At 47.4% G+C, this 10,262-nt stretch overlaps 1 non-coding gene across 1 annotated transcript; it reads right to left on the bottom strand.

Annotated features, from left to right (window-relative positions):
• Nucleotides 1-9,887: 9,887 nt before the first annotated feature.
• LOC123328769 lies at nt 9,888-9,994 on the bottom strand. Its single transcript, XR_006543777.1, has one exon. It is a non-coding gene; the product is annotated as a U6 spliceosomal RNA (small nuclear RNA).
• Nucleotides 9,995-10,262: the final 268 nt, after the last annotated feature.

The raw sequence follows: 10,262 nt of genomic DNA, 5'->3' as shown, positions 1-10,262 counted from the left end.
GACTCATGAATCCAGCATCCATGGTTCCCTTCACTTACTTATTACACAGACTCTCTGAAGGCAGTAAAACCTGAATCAAACCTCAGCATCTGTCTACCGCGGTTCCTGTCCCCGCCCCAGCCACCAAGTCTGCCCTTGCCCTCATGCCCCACATGTCACCTAAACCAGAAACCTGAGCACCACCCTTGACTCCTCTATCAGTTTTCCAGGGCTGCTAGAATTAAGTACCACTAACTGGGTGCCTTAAAACAACAGAATCTTTTTCTCTTGCAGTTCTGGAGGCCAGAAATCTGAAATCAAAATGTTGGCAGGGCCCCACCCTCCAAAGGCTCTGACGGCAAGATCCTTCTTACCTATTCCAGCTTCTTGTGGCTCCACATGTTCCCCAGCTCGTGGCAACATCACTTCAACCTCTGCTGTCTCTCGACTCATGGCCTTCTTCCCTGTGTCTCTCTATGTTGTTTTCTCTTATAGGCAATCTTTCTCACTGGATTTAAGGCCACCCTAAATTCACGGTGATTTGTCTTGATCCTTGACTTAACTACATCTGCAAAGATCTTATTTCCAAAGAAGGTCACATTCTGAGGTTGAAGGTGGTCATGAATTTGGAAGGGACATTATTCAACTCACAAATATTCCTCCAGTCCTCCATTCCTCCCACATTCTAACTTAATTCTACCTGCTTCACACAACAGACCCACTCACATCTATTCATCCACAAGGTCAGGTCGCCGCTTCCTGTGTCATAGCATCTGGTCCAGGTCCCCAGGCCTCCAGCCGTGCTTTCTATCCACTCCCTACACAGCAGCCAGAACAGGTCAAGTCCTGCTCCTCACCTCACAGCTTTCAACACACACACACACACACACACACACATACACACACACACACACACTCTGCACACATTGCCCGGGCCCCAGGTCTCTGGAGATGCTGCTCCCTCTGCCTGAAATGCCTTACTTAGCCCCTGCTGATCTCACTGCCCCACTTCGCCACCTCACTGAATCATCCAAGTCTCAGGTTAGACATGGATGCCTCTGCTTAGATATTTCTAACCCTCATCAGGGCAGATTCCCCTTGGGGCTCTCCCATCTCCCAGGCCACCCCCAGCACGGCCCTGGTGGTAGTGTACCACCTGCAACTCCCTCAGTCACTGATCACGTTCACCATGTGGCTCTGCACTGGGCTCAGAGCCGGATGTAACAACACAGTAACAAATAAGACACTGCATGCCGTGTAAGCACGGACTGTTTTCAGTACTTTACCTGCTTTAACGCATTACTCTTTATAACAGCCCTATACTACTGGCTAGTATTATTCCCATTATCCTCTAGTCAAATATTTATGGAAATAACTAATTAGTTAAATCAGTTAGCTAATGTAAAATGGAGTCACTGAGGTCCAGAGAAGTTGCTAATTTTTCCCAAGTTCACCAAGGGAGGTTAGTACTTTGACTTAAGCTTCAATAGTCGTGACACGTGGGCACAGTAGCTGTGGTTCACAGGCTCTAGAGTGCAGGCTCAGTAATGGTGGCACGTGGGCACAGTATCTGTGGTTCACAGGCTCTAGGGTGCAGGCTCAGTAGTCGTGGCATGTGAGCTTAGCTGCTTCAAGACATATGGAATCTTCCTGGACCAGGGATCAAATCTGTGTCTCCTGCATTGGCAGGCAGATTCTTTACCACTGAGCCACCAGGGAAACCCTAAGTTTATTTTAAATTATTGGTTATCCATCTATTCTAATTTTTCAAAAGATGTATTGTCTAATTTGTTCTTTTCTTTTGATTTAGCTGTTCTCCTTGGCTGTCTAGTAACTTTGACGTGTGAGCTCATCTTGCCCACATAACGCCAACTACTCCATCTGCTAGTGAGTGTGGAAGAAGAACTGAAGCTCAGACCCTAGTTTCGGTCAGTCCTGTGAGCACAAAAAGGAGGCAGATGGGCCCTGAGTTCTGAGCACCAGAACCACAGGCAATCACATCTGTTTTCTATCACCCCACCAGGAAACTTCTCAAGTCCAGGTTTGAACCTCTGACCCATGGAGAAGCAGCACTGGGCAAAAGCGGTCTCCCCTGAGACCTGGCAGCGTGAAGGAGGAGGAAAAAAGTGAAAAGTGAAAATTAGTCTCTCAGTTGTATCCGATTCCTTGCAATTCCATGGACGGTAACCCAGCAGGCTCCTCTGCCCATGGAATTCTCCAGGCAAGAGTATTGGAGTGGGTTGCCATTCCCTTTTCCAGGGGATCTTCCCAACTCAGGGATTGAACCTGGGTCTCCTGCATTGCAGGGAGATTCTCTACCATTTGAGCTGAAATAGAAGATAAATGCAGGAGACCAGTCAGTTGCCAATGATTTTCCCCATTACTCCAGCAAGGCCTGTGTTCTGCCCCAACAGTACCCTCCATGGACACCTGCCAAGACTTATAGGCTGTTTTCACAGACCAAGGGAACAACAGTGGTGTCCCAAAGCAACGTGGTGGGGGCAGAGCAAATGGAAATTAAAATAATATTCTGCCGAAGTTAAACTGACACCTCCACTCCCTTGCAGGTTCTTAATGCCAGGGTTTGAAGGAGCAGCTCCAGTTTCACTTCAAAAATCATATGGCCCTGTCTTTGGCTTCAGCAGGAATGCTTCCAGTGTTCCTTACATTCAAGGCAGCTTTTTGTGTACTAATACTGAACCATCTTCAAAATATAAGTGAACAAGCAGGGTACAAAACAGTGCGGGAGGATGCTGTTTGTGTAAAGAGTGGATGCGTAGGTATATGTGCATTGACCTGTATATGTACCAGACACTCCTGGAAGGTTACACAAGAAAGTAACACCTCTGAATGCCTCTGAGGAGGGTGTCTGAATGACTAAAGACTCAGGTAGAGCATTTAAGGTGTTAAACTTTTTTTGTAGTTTTAAGATGACTTTTCAAGTTAATAAATATCTCAAGCACACACACAGTGTCTTACCTTTAGGTTCCAGGGATTGCCCAGCTTGCAACTAATGTCTCGATGAGTACAACACCATGTCCTTCATTCAGCCTTCTCCGAACACAAGAAGAAGATTGTCTTTCTCCTGTGAACTCTCAACTCCCAGGTCCTGGTCACTTTCTACTACCTGTTAGTTACCAGCATATCTGTCATAGCCCTGCTCAGTCGGTCATTTGGCCCTGAGGAATACAGCATTCCGTTTGATGCTAAAATGGGTCCTGTATATAAAACACCATGAATTCCCAGTGGCATCCTCCAGGCTCCGTTCAGATGGTTCCCACTCACATGAGCCATACATCTGGCCATACCAGTGTCCCCTGGCAGCCACTGTCCTGGTCAGGGGCATACCACATCCCAGACCAGTGACCCGAGGACTGCCAGGCTTCCACATTCTGATATACCAACTAATTAATAGTCATGGGCCACGTCCTCCAATTCTGCACATGCAACAAGATTGAGCCACAGAAACCAATAGTCCGAGGTGGCCAGATTGAGGGATGACAGCAGCAGCCTCTGACTCCCCTCTGTGACTGTTCTTCTGGACAACGGCCCTTGGCCAGGAAGAGTCCTGCCCATTAGAAAGAAGGGTCTGGGAAAGCCTGTCCTCCTGATCCTTAAGGGGACCCGCCTTCCCCTGACATATTCCTGCAGTCATGTTGTTGTTTTTTTTTTTAATTTTTAATTTAATTTTTTAGTATTTATTCCTTTGGACACACCGAGTCTTAGTTGTGTCATGCACATTTCATTGTGGCACACGGACCCTCTAGGTGTGGCACAAGGGCTTAGTTGCTCCTTGGCATGTGGGGTCTTAGTTCCCTGACCAGGGATTGAACCCACGTCCCCTGCACTGCAAGGCAGATTCTTTTCCCACTGGACCACCAGAGAAGTCCCCTGCAGTCATGTTTTATCTGTTCAGTTGAAGGTAATTCTCTTCAGTTGGCAAACACAGTAGAGAACTGTCACCCCATGGTCCTGAAGGACCTAGTTGCCCACTCTGTGCCAAGATGTAAGGCGGGAAGCTCTGGAAAGAAACAGTCGCTGCCGCTGGGAACAGACAGACCCCGATGTCAGAACTGCTCCCCGTCATCTCTCTTTCCCCAGCCCTTCTGCATAGGGAAGGCCCACCTGGTGGGCTCCAACAGATGCTGCGGAGCTTTGCTCAGGTGCAACCTCTTGGTGACCCCGACCCTCCTAGCACCAGGCTTGTACTTTACACCCAGAATTATTCTCCTATATGTCGCTCAGCCTCACCTACTCCGACGTCTACTCCCCTCCTAGACACTCAGAATGGCCTCTAGTCACTGAGAGGAGGAGGGCGGTGACGTCAGGCCACGGGGCGGCCGGGGGTGGGGGCTGCCATTGTTCACTATGTCACAGTGGGTGTTTCCTTCATCCTTGGACCCTCAATACCCAGAACGAATATATGACGCTCCTTGCGGGGCCACAGTCCTCTGGCCGCAGTCCTCTGGGCTCCGGGTCCTAAGGGGCCCCTGGTCCCGCCCCAAGCCTACCCCTCGGGAGCGACTGGGGCTGGGAGAGTGGACCCTGGCCCTGGGCACAGTCAAGTAAACCAGAGACAGGCGACCAGCTGCTCCTGCCTGGCCCCTGTCCGAGCCCCCCCCCCCGCACCCCGCCACACACCCTGACCTCCCCACCCCGCCCCCGCCACGGCTACTGCGAACCCTGAGCGAGGAGGGGAGTGTTGGGGAACCGAGAAGCAGGCGCCCACCACCTAGAGCGCAGGCGCAGGGAACCAGGCGCTGGGGAAGCGCCGTCGTGGCTGTAAGTCCGCGGCCAGCAGGGGGCGACACGAGGCCGCTTCCTTGGGGTGGCGAGGGCGTGCGGCTTCCGGCTGCAGGACCGGCTGCCACCCGACTGAGGCTGCGGGAGAAAGAGAGAAAGGGGGCCCCGCCTCACGGTAAAATGACGGTAAAGACAGAGACAGGGCGGTAGTGTGCATGCTTGGCGCACGTCCTCATCACACATGGACCGGAGTAGTTAGTTACAAGCTTGCACCGCTGTCACTAACGTATGGCGTGGGGTCCTGCGGTGCAGAGATGAAGGAAACAGCCCTGAGACTGAGAGAATTTCAGTCTCACTGTTCACCGTGTGACTTTGGGCAAGTTATCGAACCTGTCTGAGCCTTGGCTTCCCCGTGTATTAAATCCCGGCGGTAGGGTCCATCTCATTCGGTCATTATGGAGTTCACAAGCCTATGAGGAGGGCTTAATAAATGTTAGTCCTTATCAGCACTTTTCTTATTGCATCATAGCTGCCTGTCTGTGTTTCTGTCTCTTCCTCCACCCCTCACGAGACCCATCGCAGCGGCTCACACTGAGAGCTCCCCTGGGTAGATGACACGAGTCAGTCATCTTGGTACTGGCCCAGCACCAGCCCTTGTAAAAATAACCGCTCAGTAAGCTAGTCAGAAGCCAAGCAGCTGAGTTGGGATGAGGTTGTGGGGGTTCCACCTAGGGCCCTACAGAGTCCTGCCCAGACCTCAGTTCAAAACAGACAGACAGACCCTAACACTCCAGTCCCACAGAGCTTTGCTCTCTCTAGGCAGCCTAGCCTCCCTGCTGTGTAAAAGGATGGATGGTCTCTTCCCCCAGCCCCCAGTGGTCCATCTAGCCCACACTGGCTGTTTGGTCCTCCTGAGAGGGCTCTGCCTGCACCTGAGTCTCCATACACTTCCATCTCTGGCTCCACCTAACGCTACCTGTGCTTGTGTCTCACAGGCTGTGGATTCCAAAAAGATGAAGAGGAAGCATGCATCATCTCTTTCTAATTTCTAACTCAAGTGCCAGAAGTTGGTATATATAATCAGTCCTCCTCAACTCTGCCAAAGAAAGCAAGATGAAAGCTCCTAACCCAGTTGTCTCCTTCTGCAGCCTGTGAACATTCTCCTCTCCTCGTCATTGCCCAGCCCTACTCGGGCCCCACGGGGTGCGATCTCCCCAGAGAGCCTGGGCTGCCCTCCCTTAGGGACTGCTGGGAAGGGACACACTCTTCAGGAAGAGATGGCTGGTGAGAGAGAGGTCCTGGGACCCTCCCCTGGACAATTTCATGTGTCTGGCCTGAGGCCATGGAGCCCTGGGCACTGGCTCTCTTGGCTCAGAGGCAGGTGCCCCTCTAACCCATGCAGCACCTCTGTGAAAATGAGCTTAGGCTGGTTTTCAGTCCCCATTTACTTTCTGGGCCAGGCGACCTTGTCCAGTGGACAAACTACCCCACTGTGTGGCAGAAAACTGCATCCTGCCAATCCCCATGGAGGGGAGAAATTCAGACTGTGAATATGTCTGTGATCAGGCAGATGTCTACTTTCTACCTTCACACTCCGGAGCCATGAAGGGAAGAGGGAAATGGGGAAGACAGTCGCTCTTCCTGTGAAAATATAACATTTGTCACTTCGATCTGTGGGCCCACAACTCCCCATGGCTCTCTCCAGAGACTTTGACTCTGGACTTGATGGAGTCTACTGGGCAGTTTCAGGAAGGTTGTCAGGGGACCTCCTCCTCCACTGCCTGGCATACCCTGGCCAAGATGGTTGACTACAGCTTTGTGCTCAGATCTGTTTCCTGGGGACAGTTCTCACCACCTAACTCTTCAATGTCCCTTCACATTTCCAAAACCAGGAGCACTTCTCAGTGATGCCTTCTTTCTTCCCAAACTCTTGTGTCTGACTGAGTCCCAAGTTTCTACTACAGACTTGAAGACACTGCTGTGTGTATGTGTTAGTTGCTCAGTTATGTCTGACTCTTTGAGACCCCCATGGCCTGTAGCCCAGCAGGCTCCTCTGTCCATGAGGATTCTCCAGGCAAGAATACTGGAGTGGGTTGCCATGCCCTTCTCCAGGGGATCTTTCCAACCCAGGGGTCAAACCCAGGGCTCCTACATTGCAGGTAGATTCTTTACTGTCTGAGCCACAAGGAAACCTTCACTAAATATGCTGTCTTCAAAAATGCATTCTAAATTAAAGACAACATTTCTAGAAAGTCATCTAAAGAAATTCTGCCACAGTGCAGAGATGTGTATTCAAGGATGGATATGGAAGCATTTATTTGTGGAAACTCCTGAAAGAGCCCAGATGCCCATTAATAAGGAAATGGCTTACCACTTTATAGGTCACCCAAGCTGGAGACCTTCATGCGGCTGATAAAAAGAGTCTCAAAATATTTTAAGTGAAGGAGGAAAGCTGGAGAATAATATGAAGAGTCAGATCTATTTTGGTCTTAAGGGAAAAGAGAACCGACATAGCTAAATACTTACAGACAGACCTAGGAAAGTCAAAAGGCCAACAAGCACTTGGAGACATGCTCAAGATTACTGATAATCAGAGATATGAACATCAAAACAAACAAAATATCCCCTTATGTGTCATAGACTGGCAACTAGAGACTCAGACATGCCAGGTTAGAGGCGGAAGGGATATATGGATACAGAAACCTGTGTGCCCTCCTCATTAGTGTGGACTGGAGCTGCCATCCAGACAGCAAACTGCCAGTATTTAGGCAAGTTAAGATGTTCTCATATCTTATGACCCAGAAATTTCACTCATTGGTATCCAAGGGTATTTCCCATTGATGCTTAAGGGAAACTGCACAAGGACGTTACCGTGGCATTATGTGAGGTGGCGGGGGAGTTGGAGCCACCTGCTGCCTTTCCCTAGAGGAGTAGATGACTAAAACATGATGGTCACACACCACGGAGTGTTACGCAGCAGGCTGAAGCAACAGATTGAGTGTGCACAGAGCAACAGAGATGGATCTCTAAAACCATAATGTTGTGCTTCCTTCCTGAAAATTCTGCTCAAAAGCCATTAGATGGGGCCCAGAAAGACAAATGTCCTCAGGCAGAGTGTGGGCTACAGTGATCCAGAGCGGGAGATGGGATCCAAGTAGGGAGACCCAGTGGTTCAGTCCTGAGTATCTGAGCCCCCAGAGGGTGAGAAGGGCCCCTGCATTTGGGCCAGGGGTGGGGAGAGGCAAGGTGGCAACAGGAAGCTGGCTACACACCAGGGAAGTGATCAAATAGACTGAGGGGACTAGGGGTCAGGTTGTCCCTTCAGAGAGGGGAGCTACAGATAAAGAAAAGAAGAAAACCAGAGAGAGCCCCATGATGTGGGGCTGAAATTGGAGCTATTGATGTGAACATATAGTTATCAATAAACCTAAGTGTCAAAGTGTTACAGTGTCACACATCCCCTGGTTCTCTCCACTGATAGAGTCATATAGCTACAGCCCCCCAGTAGCAATGGCCATGACTAGAACCCAGATCTCAGCTTCTAAATGACGTTTGCACTAAAAGAATCAGAACTCCTTGGGGAAACGGCTGACTCAAGAGCTAGAGCATGGAGAAGTACAAAGTGAAAATGAAGCATTTTATGCTAGAAAGTAAGGAAATGCTCAGATAAGGACATGTTAAAAAGAAACAGGAATTTTTGGACAAGAGTACCAAGACAATTCAATGGAGAAAAAAGTCTTTTCCAAAAATAGTGCTGGAGTAACTGGATATCCACAAGCAAAATAATGAAACTGGATTCTTCCCTCACACCACATACAAAAATTGCCTCAAAGTGAATGAGATTTAAATATGAGATAAAATTATAGGCCTAAATCTTCATGACTTTTGATTTAGCAATGATTTCTTAGCTACATTACCAAAAGTCTATGCGGCAAAAGAATAAAATAGATAAATTGGACTTTGGCAAAAGTAAACACCTTTGTGCTTCAAAGAACACTATCAGAAAAGTGAAAAGACAGACCACTGAACCAGAAAAAATATTTGATAATGGGCTTACATCCAGACTATACAAACATTTACAATTCAAAGATAAATAACCCAATTAAAAAATGGGCAAAGGATCTGAATAGACATTTTCCCAAAGATATGTGAATGGCCAATAAGCACATGAAAAGATAGTCAGCATCATTAGTCTTCAGAGAAATGAAAATCAAAACTTCAATGAGACACCATGAACACTGACTATACAGCTATAGACAAAAAGACAGGTAATTACAAGTGTTGGTCAGGATGTGAGAAACTGGGACCCTCATACACTGCTGGTGGGAATGCAAAATGGTGCGGCCACTTTGGAAAATAGGGGGGCACTTGCTCAGAAAGTTAAAACAGAGTCAACTGTTTGATAGAGCAGTTCCACCCTAGATATACACCCAAGAGAAATTAAAACATACACTCACACAAAACCTCTTTTTAAATTGAAATACAGTTGATTTACAATGTTGTGTTAGTTTTTGGTGTGCAGCAAAGTCATATATGCTCTTTTTCAGATTCTTTCCCATTATAGTTTATTACAAGATATTGAATAGACAAAAACTTTTATTAAAATATTCATAACAGCAATACTCATAATAGCCAAAAAGTAGAAGCAACCCAAATGTCCATCAACTGATGCATGAGTAAACAAACTGTGGTGTGTCCATCCAATGAAATATCTCTCAGCACTAAAAGTGAATGAAGTTTTTACCCAATATCTTGTATTAACCTATAATGGAATACAATCTGAAAAGAAAAGAAAAAGAATCACTATGCTGTATACCTGAAGCTAACATAATATTTTTTTTTTTTTTGCTTTCTTTTTTTTTTTTTTTAATTTTATTTTATTTTTAAACTTTACATAACTGTATTAGATTTGCCAAATATCAAAATGAATCCGCCACAGGTTTACATGTGTTCCCCATCCTGAACCCTCCTCCCTCCTCCCTCCCCATTCCATCCCTCTGGGTCGTCCCAGTGCACCAGCCCCAAGCATCCAGTATCGTGCATCGAACCTGGACTGGCAACTCATTTCATACATGATATTTTACATGTTTCAATGCCATTCTCCCAAATCTTCCCACCCTCTCCCTCTCCCACAGAGTCCATAAGACTGTTCTATACATCAGTGTAAAAATATGGAACGCTTCACGAATTTGCGTGTCATCCTTGCGCAGGGGCCATGCTAATCTTCTCTGTATCGTTCCAATTTTAGTATATGTGCTGCCGAAGCAAGCACCTAACATAATATTTTAAATCAACTATACTTCAAAATACAATAAAAGCTATGGGACTCCAACTTGGAAGAGGCTTCCTAAAATTAAAATAGTGCTTCATGCTACAATGTACATAAACTTTGAAAGCACTATGCTAAATGAAACAGCCAGTCACAAAAGACTGTGCTTATTGTACAATTCCATTTATATGAAATTTCCAGAATAGGCGAAGCTTACAGAGATAGAAAGTAATTAACATGCAGTTGCCTGGGGTCTTGGGACATGAGATTA

Source organism: Bubalus bubalis, chromosome 12, assembly GCF_019923935.1.
Source record: "Bubalus bubalis isolate 160015118507 breed Murrah chromosome 12, NDDB_SH_1, whole genome shotgun sequence".
Classification (NCBI taxonomy): Eukaryota; Metazoa; Chordata; class Mammalia; order Artiodactyla; family Bovidae; genus Bubalus; species Bubalus bubalis.
Note: the sequence above shows the minus strand (reverse complement) of the source record. Positions and strands in the feature narration are given on the sequence as shown.